Source organism: Tursiops truncatus, chromosome 15 (assembly GCF_011762595.2).
Source record: "Tursiops truncatus isolate mTurTru1 chromosome 15, mTurTru1.mat.Y, whole genome shotgun sequence".
NCBI lineage: Eukaryota > Metazoa > Chordata > Mammalia > Artiodactyla > Delphinidae > Tursiops > Tursiops truncatus.
In genome coordinates, this window is record NC_047048.1 from 32,495,504 (window position 1) to 32,512,986 (window position 17,483).

The 17,483-nt window shown below is 43.5% G+C and overlaps 1 protein-coding gene across 19 annotated transcripts in view; it reads right to left on the reverse strand.

The window, feature by feature from the left end:
- The window catches only part of RBFOX1 (RNA binding fox-1 homolog 1), a 2,189,093-nt gene that overhangs the window by 861,972 nt on the left and 1,309,638 nt on the right, over nt 1–17,483 (reverse strand). The gene's annotated exons all lie outside the window — the stretch shown is intronic.

The window sequence follows — 17,483 nt, forward strand, 5'->3', positions numbered from 1 at the left end:
TAAAGGCATCCTTTAATAAAGGTTCACTAAGAAGCCAGCTACACAATGTGGGGAAACCTGTAAAACACATGCCTCAGTATCCTCCCACCCATGGGTGAGGAACAGGAGTATTTATACACCAACTCCCAAGAGTCATTGGTTCAGGGCTGCTTGCTGGGGTGTTAATTCCCTCACAGTTCTAGTTTCCTAGGGACATAAGCCAAGCAACTTGCCATAATCCTGGGAAATGCCCTCAGGCAGAGAGATAGAGATCCTGCAGCTCCAAGTCTGAAGGAGCAGAGGGAAATGGCAAGCCCAGAGACAGAAGTGGGGAGGGCAGCTTTCTGCAACGTGGAAATTTTGGGTCATTGTTTCCCTGTTTCTAAAGTATAGCCATGCACTGGATGTCAACGGTTCACAACCATAGCATCTGCCCACCATTGTGGCAATATTTCCAGATCCTTCTTAGTTGTGCTGGACTCTACTTCCTGATCTAGTTTACCATTTCACATTAGACTAGAGCATCTGAATTAAGTCCTCTAGGATCTGACTTTTGTTTCTTCCCTGTAGACTTGCCCCTTTCAGCAACTCATTGGCCATCCTCAGCACTCCCACAGTATCATCCTCTAATTCAGGCTTTCCAAGGGAGGGATAGAACCAGTTTTTGAAAGACAAAGGATATTCCTAAAATAGGAATCTAGAGTCTGGCTTCTGATCTGGGCTGCAAGATAGAAACTTCTGACTGTAGCATAAAAGGTTCCAACTTGGCCAGTGGTTCTTAAATACTTGTTCTTGGATCATAATAAGGCTCACTGAGGACCCTGTAAAGATAAGAATCTCTAGAGGCTATACTTGGAGATTCTGATTCAGGAAAACAGGCTGGGGTCTGGGCATCTTGAGCAAAGTTCACCTGTGGTTCTGATCCCCAGCCAGGAATGAGAAACGACTAATAAATGACTAAAGTGGCTTTCACCTCTAGAATTCCGTAATCCACTTAAAAGTCAATTTGGTCTTAGCGTCTCTAATGATGACTCTGAAAATAGTTTGGGGACTCCAGGAGAGCGGCATTTCATGTGAAAGTCCTTACTTACTCATTAGTGGAAATTTGCCACAAAATGATCAATCTCCTTGGCCACCAATAGCATCGCTAGCATTCCTGAATCCAGCTCCTTTTTCAGGACTGTATATATGGATCTCACATGCTGCTTACTATATGATATGTTTCATGTTCTAAAATGAACACAAGTGAGATCAAATGAATTCTCACTGTCCTTTGCTCCCCCCCATTTTTAGTGTTTGCACTGGCGAACAATTCTACATCTTCCCATAAAAATCCTTCCTATTTTTTCAGGCTTTGTTCCTATGCCCGCTTCTCCTCTCCAGACAGATAAAGAGTTATAACTATTTAGGCTTCTTTTAGGGAAGCAAACACTCAAATCTAAGCAAGCAGGGATTGCAGAGGTGGAAAAAATGTCCTTTCAACCTACAGCCCAGGCATTTCTAAAGAGCATTAAGATTATCTCCACGGTTATTCCCAAACCCTCCAAATTGTTTCCTGGAGGAAAATGCTCAAGAAGTTGAAACACCTGTCAACACATTAAGTAAGACCTGAGGTTTTGATAAGCCATTCTTTCTTCTTAAAGTGAGGCATTCCACGCAAGTTTTAGGAAGACACATCATGGGGCCATTCTCTCTTCTAAACAGCTTTCTCCCAAACCTCATTTGTTCTACAAGTAACAGCACTTAACCATGAGAAGTATCACTCTTTCACAGAGGTAGAAACAACCTGATCTAAGTTAACACAGAAGATGACTTTACAATTCAACTTGCAAATAGGCAGAATTCTGCTTTCACATATATTCTTACTTTCCAACAAACACATCTGTGATCATAAACAGTCATCCCTCGCTTTGTGCTGGGGATTTGTTCCGGGATCCCCACAGATACCACCATCCAGGGATGCTCAAGTCCATTATTGAAGATGGCGTAGCATCTGCATATAACCTAAGCACAACCTCCTGTACCCTTTAACTCATCTCTACATTACTTATAATATCTAATACAATGTAAATGCTGTGTAAACAGTTGTAAATACAACGCAAATGCTATGTAAACGGGTGCCGGCATGCAACAAATTCAAATTTTACTTTTTGGAACTTTCTGGAATTTTTTTTCAAATATTTTCAATTCATAGTTGGTTGAATCCATGAATGTGGAATCCACGGATTGAGGGCCCAACTGTATTAAGGTTTACAGGTCTTCACTTAGAACAGAATGAAGTAAACTCTGCAGACAGCCAGAAACCCTTCAGTAGCAAATCACACTCTAGGGTTTTGATAACAGTCCTAGAGGCAGAAGTATTAGGCTGACCGGGCAGCTGCACACAGACTTTGTCTTTGGTTTTGCGGTCTACATCAGCATTTTTAAATTTTCTATTGGACTCGTTTGAAGACTCCTGGAGACTACCCTGCTCATCTTGTTAGCCACTAGAACACCTGCAGGACTGTAGAACATGGTAGGCACTTGATAAGCAATTTTTTGAATAAATGAGTGAATGAGTGAATTAGATTCACCATGGTTGTTACTCCAGGCTGAATATTAGAATCAACTGGGGAGCTTTTAAAAAACCCTGATGCTCAGACCCCAATCTTAGAGAAATCAAGTCAGAATCTCTGGGGCTCGATGACTCTCTCCCTTTCTCTCTCTCTCTGAAATGTATAATATTATGTATTTCAGGCAATTCTACTGTGCAGTGGTAGCTGAGAAAGAAGAGATCAGAATAACCATATAAAAAACTAAGCTCCTTAGTTTAGTATTTCCATTGCCACAGAAGCTACTCATATCTGAGGCCATGAGAATATCTGAAAAACAGGATTAAACGAATATCTAAAGTTATCCCCATATGCTTTGTTGATTGTGTTAAATGAAATGAATGCTGGTAAAAGCAGCACTACTTTGTGTGTGTACATACATGCATGTATACACAGATACACATACATGTACGGGACTAACTGAAAATTCATCAGTTCTTCTATGCCACTGTTTTGAATGGAACTTGAATTAGATTAACTATCTCGATTATGCAGAGAAATTTAGCTTAATGACCTACCATTACTTTAATGGCTTTGAAATTCAGAAGGTAAGAAGACACTGTGTTTCTTCCATTGAGCATTAAAGATAAAATGCCTCTGACTGACTGTCATGAAAACCCAATTTTATTGCCATTTGAATTATTCAGAATCAATATCCGGCATTAGCCAGCATGGGGAAGCTCAAATATAAGGCAGCGTGTGAAAGCAGTGTTTCCCTATATTGAGCAATCATGCTTTGTGTGAGGGATAATGAGCTGTTTGCTGCATGTCACCGCTTCAGATGCATCGAGAATTAACAACTTTATCTTCCCTTTATATTATGTAATAAAAGGATTACTTCATAGAGATGAACAATTTTCAAGGTTATGAAACATTCAAAATACAGTTGGGCTCAAAGAATCTTGCCTCCTCTCTAAGGAGAGAGAAAGGGTTTTAACTGTTTACACAAGAGAGAAATTTGCTAAAGTTATGTTTTTGAGTTATTTGATGAGTAAACTGCAACCTTGTATTTCCCCAAGCTGAAAATTGCTTACAGGCAAAAATATGACACCAGAGTCGTCTTGTAGAAGGTTCGCTTCAGATGTGACTGTCAGAAGTGGCACTGCTTGAAGAAATTTGCCAAAACGCATAAAGAAAAAGTTAGGGAACAACAGTATAAAAGGATAAACAGAAAATGTTGGATTGCCTTGTGTTTAGGGTATGGCTGGCCCGATGCTATTAACCCGACTGTGTTATTTCATATAAGTCTCAGAACAAACTCACGAAGGCAGAGCTAGTACAATCTCCCCATTTTACAGATAAGGAAGTTAAAGGGACCGAAGGGAATTTTCTTCTCTCCATCTCTAAGTGCATAAGGGCTACAGCGGGGATTCCAAAATAGGCTGTACGATTTCAAAAGGAAATCATGAAATTTGATACTCTAAGAATAAGCCTGCTCACATGCCATCAGAGGAGGGACAGAGAAACAAAGTAAAATACAATGGAAAACACTGAAGACTGAATTGCCTGTCAAGGCAAAAGTCGGATGGGTTCTAGTGAAATCAAGGAGGTACTTCAGGGAGGTGCTTACACGTGTCAACCTATGTGATAAGTGGCCGGGGCATCTGTAAGTGGACGCATTCCTCATTCCCACCTCAAGGAAGCAGGAGCTAGCATCCCCCCAGCCCCAGTTCACACTGAAACTCAGTGTAGCTGCCAAACTCTACTCAAAGAGATCTCCCAAGAGCTGTTTACACTGTTTCCTTTCCCCTCATTAGAGTCCTAGCTCAGGCTAATAAATCAGTGTACAATTTGTGTATAATCTAATTTTTGCTTTGTGCTTCATCTGGTGTAGGTGGAAGCACGGGAAAAATGAAAAAAAGCAACAACTGGAAAATGAAGACTAATGAGAACTTGGATCCTTAAGAAAATATCCTTTAGAGATGCCCAGTTGGAATTATAGGAAAAAACGAGTGTGAGCTCTTCCTTCTATGGAGTTGTGACTTGCGAGGTTCTATGTATAGCCATATATCCAAATATTTGAAAGGCACGATGAGTTTTCGCTGTGTGCAATCATTTCTCTGGGTCTGCCCTGCCTCCCAGTCTGGGTAGCACACAGGCTGTGCCATTAGGAGGTGTGAACTGTGTCCTGGGTGTGTCCTCTGTTTCTCTTCCCAGACATTTATAGCGCAGCCAATAATAATTCCCAAACCACCCCCAAGTCATCCCACAGAGAACACTTGGCGTTCCTTAAAACTAGCCAGATATATTAGGTACCCGGGTAGGGAACATAGCAATTACATAAGCTAATGGTATTCAAAGATATAAGTTTAAGGAAGAAGGAGTCATAGAAAAAGAAAAGCATGTTTGCACGCTGAGGGTTTCAATCCAAACACTCCTTGCTAACTTGGTCTTTGGGCGTGCACGCATGATTGAAATCACCGTGTTTGCCGAAGCAGTGGAAGATTACAAGGACGGTGGCTGTTTACTTTAAAGGCATCATTCTCTTCTCTCCTTTTTTACCGGGACCTGCACACGCCAAAGCATCTTACTTTGATTTCAGTTTATCTGTTAGCATTTCCACCGTCACCTAGATAGGGTTGAAGACAAGTCATGATTTTGTCTCATTTACAAAGTGGGGGTGGGGGTGAGGGAGTTATCTTTTGCTAGTGGAAAATTTGTTTTTGTCCATTGACAGGAAGTAATTTGGAAGGACTCTAATTAAAGCCTGAGACTATTACATAAAACCAGAGTCACAATGAAGCTCAAAAATTTCCCTCAACAGGGGAAAAACTGGTCGAATTCTAGAGAAAACAGGTAAGCTCTTTCTATGCATGAAACCTGGATTCGGTTTTAATAACAGTAAAAAAGGAAATGTACTGCCCCCTTCTGGCTCTGCAAAACAAAGTCCTATTATATTTACCACTGAATAACATAATGATGTAGGAGTCAACACTGAACAAATCTTAGATCCTCTCTCTTAGCGGAGAGAGCAAGGTTGATTTGCAATTCTGAAAGGATAATGAAAGGGCCAGTGTTATTATTTAATATAAAAATAGATTTCCTGGTTTCTCTCAAGTGTTTATCATCAGATACAGGGAACAATATGAAACTGAATTACCAAGGATCATCTCTGATAAATCAAACGAAGAACGCTGCTGGAAAAAAGGCAAACTGCCCCATAAAACAGCTTAAAACGATAGACTTCTCAACATTTTTGGTTCGTTTACAGAAGAAAGAGAAATGTGTCCTGGATGTGGAGTTTGAGAACTGATGACTCAGCAGAGTCATCTGAGTCATCATGTTGACTTTGAGGAAAATACCCACTTCTCCCAAACTGCTAAGTAGGCATCTCACATGCCTTCAGCTGAGGGCCAGTGTGGGGTCCTGCTAGTTCCCCTTTTTCTCCTTGGTTTATACCTGGGTGAGTGCTCTCTGCTCAGCCAGGGAGTGAGGCTGGGAAACAGTGGTGTTGAAGCCTAGGGCAGGACACCCAGGTCCCTAAAGTTAAGACCGAAAAGACATAGAAAGACCAGGGTCTAGGTGAGCTCATCACCAGCTACGAAAAATGTTTCTATTCCATTGTAAAAAAATATCTTCACTTGGGACAGACGTATATTACTCTACATCATTCTTTGTTTTAAAAATGAAAGCTTGCCTTTAAAAATATTAATATAGTCACGTAATAAAATCAAACAAAAAGCCCACCATATAAAATAGGAAAGAAGATATCCCCTTACTGCCGTCTACTTCTGAGGAAACCAGATAGTTTTCTGTGTAGAACCTTCCAGAAATGCTATGTATATGCAAACAAATTCAATCTATAATTGTATTTTTTTCTACTCAAATAGGAACCTACTCTATATAACATTTTGCCCTTTGTATTTTCATTAATAGCAGACCTTTGAGATCACTCTGCAGTGGTACCTCTAAATTGTTATCTTTTTTTATCCACAGTTGTATGATGCTCCATTTTATGACCCGCATGTTTTCAAGAAATCCTCAAACCACTCTGTACAGTAGGTACCTGTATTATGTCATTGTCCAGGTGAGGAACATGAGGAAACTGCTTGTCCAAAGCCACACAGTACTTAGTGGGGGAGCCAGGATTTAAGCCCCAATGTCCACAATTTTATCCACTGTCTTAGTCTCTTTGGGCTGCTATAACAAAAATACCATAAACTGGATGGTTTACAAATACCACTAATACCATAAAAACATGTATTCGTCATAGTTCTGGAAGCTTGGAAATCCAAGATCAAGGCACCAGCAGATCCAGCGCCTGGTGAGGATTTGCGGACAATCATCTTGTACCGTACCTGGCAGCAGAGGCTGGGAAGCTCTCTGGGGTCTTTTTAATAAGAGCACTAATCCCCTACATGAGGGCTCCATCCTCATAACCTAATCACCTCCCAGAGGCCCCACCTCCTAATCAGATTGGTGATTAGGTTTCAATATACAAATTTTGGGGGGACATAAACACTTGTACAGTAAGTGCCCCACATACGAACGAGTTCATTCTGAGAGCACATTCATAAGTCCAATTTGTTCATAAGTCCAGCAAAATTAGCCTAGGTATCCAACTAACACAGTCGGCTATATAGTACCATACTGTAATAGGTTTATAATACTTTTCACACAACTAATACATAAAAAACAAACAAACACAAAAAAATAAAGAAAACATTTTTAACCTTACAGTACAGTACCTTGAAAAGTACAGTAGTACCAGCTACATCACCACTGCTTTACGCTTGCTTCCGGACATCCTGGGCTTGAAATAAAGATACTGTACTACTGTACTCTATACAGTACTGTACAGCAGTACTCTGCAAAAGCACAACCACTTGTAGAGGATGCACGCACGTGACAATGTACACCAGACACGTGAACTAAATTACGTGACTGGACATGTGAACTCACATTCGCATCTTTGAAAGTTCGAAACTTGAAGGTTCGTATGTAGGGGACTCACTGTATTCTAGCATCCACTGTATTATACTGCCTTCCTAAATATTTGCTGTTGCTATTATTCTGTTTTACACTAGTATTAAGAGCCAAGACGCATGGGTTGTGAAAATATTGGTGTCAACATCAACACTCAGATAACGTTGCCTATCCTTCCCTGAAGTCTTTGCATCTCAGATCTTTTCTACTTAGCACTGATGGGAGCTACTTAGGAGTGAGTAATCAAGTATCAACAACCAGAACTTGCAGCACCCCTGAACTGCCTAGAAGCAGAGGGCTCCCTCATCCCCAACCGCAAATATGCACTCCAGCCCCCGGGTGGTCAGACTAGGCACAGATGTCAGTGTGCCAAAGCTGTATTTGGATTTCCTACTGATGAATATTACAGCCAATGTACCCATCTGGCCACCGAGATAAATAATGTAAAAATGAAGATATGCTTACATAATTCATGCAGTATTGACGAACGGGGCCCTTAATTCAGACTGCTCCTACAAATCATTTAATTATGAGCTGTGCAACTCTAAGTCAGAAACAGCATTTTAGCCATGTGTAAATGGGTATGGTTTGGAGACTTGAAGTGCACAACACAGAAACTCAAGCCCCCCCCCTTGATTATTATAAAGAAATCTGTGGATTCTCATAAACCCCAGACGAACATGGTACTGAATACAGGAGACTATACTTCTGGGCAAAATGCCATTCGTTTACTTTCAAGGTAAGGATTCCATCAATGGCTTACACCACTTTCACCAGGAAGCTGTGGACAGAACTGAGAAAATGAAATGTTGCCAGTTATTCTACAAATGGCACACTTCCTGAGGAGATAGCCAAGATCACATGCCCTGAACACTTCACTACCATTTTGAAAGCTATGATAAACAAACAAACAAAAAAAAAAAAAAGGAAAAGAAAATAACAAGTGTTGGCGAGGATGTGGAGAAATTAGAACCTTTGTGCGCTCTCAGCAGGTATGTAAAATGGTTCAGCCACTGTGGAAAGCAATATGTCGGTTCCTCAAAAAATTAGAGTTAGAATATGATCCAGCAGTTCCACTTTCGGGAACAATCCCACAAAAACTGAAAGCAAGGTCTCAAGGAGGTATTTGTACACCCATGCTCAAAGCTGCTTTATTCGCAGTAGGTAAAAAGTGGATGCAGCTCAAGTGTCCATTGAGGGATGAATGAATAAGCAAAATGTGGTATATACGTGCCATGTAATATTATTCAGCCTTAAAAAAGGAAGGAAATATGACCCATGCTACAACATGATGAACCTCGAGGATATTACACTAAGTGAGACAAGCCAGTCACAAAAAGCAAACACTGTATGATTCCACTTATACAAGGTCCCTAAAGTCATCTAACTCGTGGAGACAGATGGTAGAATGGTGGTTGCCGGGGCCTGGCGGAGAGGATACGGGGACTTATTTATAATGAGTATCAATTTTCAGTTTTGCAAGATGAAAAAGTTCTGAAAATTGGTTACACAATAATGTGAATATACTTAATACTCCTGAACTGTACACTTTAAAATGGTTGAGATGGTAAATATGGTATGTGTATTTTACCACAATTAAATTTTGTAAAAAGTTATGCAAAGTGGAGACTGGGCGTCCCGCAGAGGACGCATCCCGTTATTTATCATGCACTGACTCTGCCTTTGCTGAGCTAAGAGATCTACAGTCATGATCTCCTTGTAACCCTCATGATACTTATGTTAAACAGGCATTGCCCCATCTTCTATGGGGTCCATCTGTAGCTTAGAAACCAGTTCACATCATGGTGGCAGCCCGTCAGGGTGAAGTAGATGGATCCGGCAGAAAGAACTAGGGAACCACAGTTGTGCCACCCAGCGATATCCTCCTTCCTTTGGGAGCACCTGCTTCATCAGCAAATAGGGTAATGCACTCATGAATGAATCTCAAGTTTCCTACCACTTGTATGGGTCCCAGCATGAGCTGACCCCCTCCTGTCTCTAGCTCCATCCCACACATCTCTCCTTCTCACCCACTATATTTCAGAAGTACTGAGCTCACTTCTGCTTCTCCGCCATGCCAACCCCTTTCCAGCCCCAGGGCCTTCGCCTTTGCTGTTCTCCCCACCTGGCTCATCCTTTCTTGAATTATCCTTGGTTGGCTCCTCCGTCACCTGTAGGTCTCCATTCAAGGGCTACCTCCTCCGAAATGGCTTCACTTTGGAACTAACTGTTCTGAAGACGGGCCTCTCCTACCACCACCAACTATCACCACCATCAATTACTCTATTGCGTCACTGTACGGATTCCTTTACATCGCTTATCAAAACCTGTAACTATCATGTTCACATATCGGCTTACTTCTTTACCATCAATCTCTCCCACTAAAACATACGCTTTATAAGAACAAGGATAGGTCGGTATCATTCACCCCTTCATCCCCAGGACTTGGAATAGTTCCAGCATACCTGCTACATGGAAAGGACCAATAAATAAATATTAGCTGCTGTTATAATTCTGTACGGTGACATTCTTTCGATAAGACGATGAAGGTGAAGGTTTGAGATAGCTTGGCAAGGAACTCAGTGGTCAGGTTTTCTGCAGAAAATACCCACCAGCTGGGTAAGAACTGGTCACCGGTGCTGAACGAAGACAAAGACATACACCTTCATGCCTTCAACTCCAGGACCCCCTGGGCAGAAGCCATTCTCCCTCTGGGTCAATCAAGGGAATGTCTAAAGAACCCAGTCTTTCCTTTGGGTCCATGTGCAGACTCACATCCCCCACAGCACATGCTAATGGCACATCCCTGGTCCAGCAGCAGCATCAGTGATCAAACCACATGACTGGGGCTTTCAACTGGTTCATCACTTGTCAGTTCCGAAGACACTTGCCAAGCTGACAGAGAGAGTTGTCTGGGATGTGACCTATAAAAATCACTAGATTTCTGGGTGAAAGATGACTTACACGTCTCAGGCTATCTTAATTCATCTGGTGACTATGCACGATTTTTGTTTGTCAAATCTCTGCCTCTGAACTTCTGAGTTTGGCAGTTTTGAACTTGACATGATGAGTGCCAAAAGGTGTCAAGCAGATTCACCATCCTGCTCAGAAAATCTTCATGTTCTAGTAGATTAGACTCCATTGGAGGGTACACAGTCTAGTGCTACCTTATACACACACAGCAAGGTGGGGGGGGTTGATTTGTCACAAAACTGAAAAGTTCAAGGCTTCAGGCTCATGTCGATACAGGTGCCAACATTCAAATGACCTCAGAAATGAATATCTTTTTAACTTTTTTTTTTTTTTTTTTTTTTTTTTTGCGGTAGGCGGGCCTCTTACTGTTGTGGCTTCTCCTGCTGTGGAGCACAGGCTCCGGACGCGCAGGCTCAGCGGCCATGGCTCACGGGCCCAGCCACTCCGCGGCATGTGGGATCTTCCCGGACCGGGGCACGAACCTGTGTCCCCTGCATCGGCAGGCGGACTCTCAACCACTGTGCCACCAGGGAAGCCCCCTTTTTAACATTTTGTTTTGTGTTCAGACTGGCTTTCCCTATTGTCATAGTCCATTCAGGCTGCTATAACAGAATACTACAGACTTAAGGAACAAACATTTATTTCTCACAGTTCTGAAGGCTAGGAAGTCCAAGATCAAGGCACCAGCAGAGCTGATGTCAGGTGGGAGCCCACGTCCTAGTTTGCATACGGCCACCTTCTCCTTGTATCCTCACATGGTAGAGAGCAGAGAGAGAGAGAAAAAAACCCAAAAACACTCCTGTCTCTTCTGATAAGGGAACTAATCCCATTCATGAGTGTTCTATCCACATGAACTAATTGCCTCCCAAAGGCCCCATCTCCAAATATCATCACTTGGGGTTAGGTTTCCAACATATAAATTTTGCAGGGGTGCAAACCTTCAGTCTATGGCACCCATGTACTACAACGTGGTCATTAGATATCCGAAGCCAGAGTCCTATTCATTTCATAACCCCAGGAAAAAGAGTTTCTTTCCAGGAACAAATCTCATTGGATAGAGCTGGTCACGTGCCCATTGGTGAACCAATCACCGGGCCTGGAGAAACAGAAAATGCTGATTGGACAAGCCCGAGTCATGGCAGATACCCATGAGTATAGAGGGAGGTGTCAGTCCTGTCTGAATGACAGGGACTCTAAGAAGGGAAAGTGCAGCTGCTCAAACCATTCCAAGATGGTTCCATTCACAGAGGATGGAAGAGTAAGTTCTGGGCAGGCAAGCAAGCAAGCAAACAACTAAACAATCAGATTTTAGCTGCAGAAATGGGCATATGAAAGTAGAGTTGGCCACAAAATATGAGAAACACAATGAAACAAAAACAAAACAAAACAAAACAACCCCTACCCTTTAATGGCACTTCTAATCTCCCAGTTGCATACGTATATTTACATGTAGTAAAGAAGAGGGAACTGGGGCGGGGGGTTGGCTACCAGAAATACCAAGAAGATGGTATCTGAGGTGGATCTGGAAAGGTGAAGAGGGCCTTGCCCAGTTGGGTAGTCTAGGCAAAGGGAAAGTATGTGCAAAGGCAATTTCTTGCATCATTTCTAACAACAATGCTATGAGGAAGAGTATTATAATCCCCATTTTAGAAATGAAGAAACCCATCCATGGTCACTCTTTTTGTGGGGTTTGCCTCAGGCCAATCTAATTCCCCAAAGAGTTCATCTTTTCACCAGGACCACCATGTGCAGTTGAGCACGGCGAGCTCACACAAGTGTAATGGCTCCATTCCCCTAGATTGTGAGATAAATAGCGCCCCCTAGAGTCGGGCACTGGAACTCTGGACAACTATGCATGGTAGCCCTGCATTAACCCCTGGACCAAGGAGACAGGTTTACGAGGACAGGGATTAAGGCTGAACCTTAATCCCAAGGCACCTTCATACTCTGCTAAGATTCTACCGGGACAGTACTAGTTAATGTTCTCATGAAATACATCATTTTATTTCCCAATTCTGCGTAGCCTACAAGGATTTAAAATGAATTCTGCCATGCAATTCACTTCTTTCCAGTTCTCAGGATAAAAGCCACCCACAAAGAACAAGCCAAGCATTACTAGGCCAGGTGAACAGTGGCATTTTAAAGAAACGGGTTTTCCAAGTGTCTTATCTGGGTGGGAGAAGAAGCCAAAAAAAGGAGAAATCGCTAGAGAAACCAAGCTCAGCCAATCTGGGTTTTTAGCGCTTGACTCCTTGGGAGTTCACTGCAACGGAGGCAATGAAGTTCTGTTAGAGAATAAATTGGTTGGGACACAAAGCTCCTTACAGATTATAACCTCCTTCCTTGCCAATTACAAACTTGGCAATCTTTTGTTTATTAACCTGATGGCTTGCTACATTAAATAGCATCACATATTTATAATGCACCAAGATGAAGCTGTAGCATTCAAAATCACTAACCCCATCTGTCCCTCCTCATCTGGGTCCCACACTCTAAAGAACTTTTGAAGATAATGCAACAGAACAGGGTTTTTAAAAGTGTAAAACTTTCTCCTGCATTGCCTCAGGGAAAGGTTCCCTGTTCTGTGTGTGTGAGTGATAAGGTTTAGCCCCTTAAATTCATCCTAAGGAGTGTTTGTGAAACGTCTTTATTTGGAAATGCTGTGGCTTAGTCCCCAGGGGCAGGCGTCCCTGCATCCCCACTCCCCACTGCTGCACACAGACTTCAGGGGAAGTAGCAAGGCTAATCCCAATTACAGAATCTTCTCCAGTTATCCCCCCCACATACTTTCTACCTCTATGACCGCCTCTTCCATCTTTAAGGCTTAACTACCATCTCCACAAAGATGCCTCCACACCTAGATTCTTCAGCCGCAATCAGTTTTCACTCTTAGCTTCCTCATTCTCAGCTGCCTTCTAAGACCCTAGTCCAACTGCCACCAGAACCTCAAGGGCAACCTCTCAAGGATGTAGCATTTGTTATTCTAAGAAACAAGCCCGCTCTCCTGATGAGTTCCTCTGTTTCGAAAATGGCACTGCTCATCTCACAGTTTTGTAGACTCCAAACCTTGGAGTCACCATGTGGGGCAGACATGGGGGGACATGCCCTACACGGATAGCCTCACTTTTACAATGTCAGGGCTTGCTGGCCTGATATTCAATGTGCTCATGTTCAATGCCTGAATTTCTTTTGCTAGATGATGAAACTGCTTGCCCACCTGGAATGCTGGAGAAGCATAGTCCCTCAACCAATGACTAATGAGAGTTGGGGTATAAATACCCCAGTTCCCCTGCTCTTAGGTGGGATAACTCTATGGTGTATATCTACATGGTTGCATGCATTCCTACAGTGGGATTAAACTCCAGTTACACAAAATGGTCAGTGGCTTGATAAAACAAACTCTGTCCATCACCTTCTCTCCTCTGTATCACTTTACCATCCCACCACCACCACTGCAAGGATTTCCTCCCCGGTAAATTGTTTTTACATGAATCCTTCTTTCAGGTCTGTGTATGGGGGACTCAACTGAACCACCAGGAAGGTGGCCCCTTCCTATCCGTATTTCCCACATGCAATGTGTCTCTAGGTCTGATCAAGCCTGTCTCCGCACCACTCTAAGATTGACCTCCCCCATAGGGCCACGAGGATCTTGCCATATCCCTGCTACCTGGGGAGCAGTCAGGAAAGCTTCCCATAGAAGGTGTTGTTAGAGCTGAGCTATGAAAGGTGGGCAGGAGTTACCAGCCAGAAGTAAGGAGGTGGATCAGAAAAGAGAAAGGAAGAAAGGTTGTACAGTGGTGTGGAAACAAGGGAGAACACTGTATTTTTAAGAAACTGACATTTCTATTTTTTGGGGGGGGGAGCTGTTGTTCTCAGCAAGGGCAGGAGTTTGCTCTCTAAGGAACATTCGGCAATGTCTGGGGAGATCTGGGGTTGTCACAACTGGGGAGTGATGCAACTAGTGGGTGGAGGCCAGCAACGCTGCTCGACCTCCGATGATGCACAGGACACCATAGAAAATGACCCAACACAAAATACAGATACTGCCAAGGGTGAGCAACCCTGGTCTGGAGTTTAGTTTAAAGGAGTTTGGTGAGATATAGAGATAGGGAGGTTAGCAGGGGCCAGATCATGAAGATTATTGTGAGCCTTTGGGGCTCAACCGCATGAGCAGTGAGGGAGAGTTACTTTTGGTTTTTTTGGCCGCACTGTGTGGCATGTGGGATCTTAGTTCCCCAACCAGGGACCAAACCCGTGCCCCCTGCAGTGGAAGCGCAGAGTCTTAAGCACTGGACCACCAGGGAAGTCCCCCGAGTTACTCTTGGAGAACAGGGGAGTGATGTGATCAGAGTTGCAGGTGAGAAGGAAAAGATCACCCTGGGTCTGGGCAGGAGACAAAGCAAGATAGAGAGAGAACATGAGGCTGGTGAGGAAGATACTGCGTATAGTCCACCTGCAAAATGGAGTCTGGACCCAGGAAGTAGAAAGAGGGGGCGGAGATAAGTGGGCATATTTTTAGTGATTCTTAGGAAGTATTCTGACTGCAGTGCCTATCAGGGTGCCTATCCTATGGCAGGACTTCAATGAAAGTTTTCTGAAAAAATAAATGCAAGAATGAATGATTAAATTATGTTTTCCAGCCATGGAAGGCGTTGGACTGAGGCTTGGGTGCTCAGCTTGGTTGAGCTTTTGAAGATGATGTCCTGGGCGACTGGAGAGATGATAATACCATCCACTGAAATGGAGAGGCTGGGGAAAAACAATTCTAGAAGGATGAGAAGAAGGGTCAGGATGGTGCCCAGTAAAACTTCCCAAATGCTATGAGGGTGGCCCAGTCACGAGGCAGACTGGCCCGTCCACGCCTAGGACAGATGCGCCACTGCAAGAATGTGGTGTCAGGCACACGTGGTAATGAATACTTAGCAGACCCAGACTGCAGACGGGGCGGGGGGTGCACCGGCACTTACATGTTCATAGCAGCTTTCCTTTTTTTTTTTATCCTCACTGTATGTGGAAACAGCCTCTGACGACAAATAATGATGATGGCTACTCTTTATTGTATATTTCCACATTCCAAGTACACAAGTAATTCATTAGATAAATATTTGTGGAGCCTCTCGAAAGAATCTGTTCTAGGCATAGAAACACTGCACTAAACAGAAATATCTGCCTTCAGGAGCTTACAATGTAGTGTGTGTGTGTGTGTGTGTGTGTGTGAGAGAGAGAGAGAGAGAGAGAGAGAGAGAGAGAGAGATAGAGAGAGAGAGAGAATCCTTAAAATACGTGCTATGTTATAAATGCCAAATGCAATAGCTAAAAAGCAAGAATGCAGAGTGAGAAATGTAGGGAAATGCAATGCAATTTTGAGCAGGACAAGTGTCAGTGAGAAGGTGGTATTTGAGTAAGGACCTAAGTTGGGAGGTAGCAGGAAAAGGTTTCTCCAAGCAGAGGAAAACACAACCGCAAAGATTTTGAAGGAGGACCGAGTCTAGACAGGGAGGCCAGGGTAGCAGGGAGGGGGGCGGTGGTCAGTGAGGAGAAAAGTAACAAGAGACAAGGTGAGGAAGCTGGTAGGGATCAGAGCGTGGGGGCCTTGTGGGAAATGGCTTTTATTCTTAGTGAGATGGAAGGCATGGGGGAGGAGAGGTTTCCCTCAGTGAAAGTAGAGGTAGGAGGACGTACCAGTGATCCAGGCAAGAGATGATGGGACCTGAACCACAGCGATGGCCCCCGTGGTGGGAAGGAGGATATTTCTAGATATATGTGGAAGTTAACAGGATTTCCTGGGAGAGAGGTTAGGTGCACGATATTTAAGAAATAGAGGCGTCAAGAATGACTCCACAGTTCTGGCCTGAGCAGTTCTTAATGTAACTTTTAAAGCAGATTGTTATCATTGCATTTGCAGTGGGTATGTGTGGATTGATGCAACAGTGTTTTTTGGGGGGATGTCCCTGTCTACTGTATGGAGCCTTGATGGACCTGGCCATCACCCCCTTTCCTTCTCTTCTGGAAAGAATACTCCCTGGCATGTGATACAAGCTAAGCCTGTCTGTTTACTCAGTGAACTTGTTTTTGCCAGAACTATCGGGGAAGATATTCTCTCATCCCCTGGGGTCACAAACTTAAGGTCCACATAGGCTTGGGGTTGCCAAGGGTCAATTTCCTACCCTCTAATGGTCCACATAAGAGCAACCAGAGCCTATACATGGCAACTCTCCTGAAGGCAACGTTTGGGTTTCTAGATTCAGTTACATTGAAATCAAATGGTCTTTTCTTGCTGAAGCTAATTTGAGGCTAGTTTCCTTCACCTGCAGCTGGGAGTATCCTGATCACTTATGAGCTAGAGCAGCACCATCCAATATGGCAGCCTTCACCATAGGAGGCGGGTGACTCCTGGACACTTGGGATGCGGCTGGTCCAAAAGGAGAGGTGCTGGTGGTACAAAATACACAGTGGAGTTAAAAGAACTCGTATGGAAAAAGGAACGTAAGCTATCTCCTTAGCGTTTATATTATATTAACTCTGACATGATAATACCTTGGATATAGTGAACTACAGGGAAATATATTATCGCATTTAATGCATTTTCACCTGTTTCTTTGCACTTTTTTAAGAATGTGGCTACTAGGAAAACTAAAATGACATATGCATCATGTTCTCTTGGCCAGTGCTGTTTTAGATGAACGTTTTGGTTTTCAGAATTTGAACCCTGCTCAGTCCAACTCAAATTCCAGGGTATTTCTGGCCGTGGTTGCCTCCCCACACCCCATCCCCTTAGGCATGTCGCCTCATGCAACACCCTGCCGTCCCTCAAAGGGTGAGCAGCATATTTCAGACCACTAGGTTGCCCGTGTCTCATTTCGCGGTGAGTACAGGTGGCTGTACCGTCTGCCAACTCACAAAATCACCAAGTGATTCACCTTAAAGGGACCCCTTAGAACAGCGATCCATCTGGCCAGTGGCCCTGGGCCATTCGCTCTCCGGCCGCCCCTTGCCTCTGGGCTGTGTACCAGC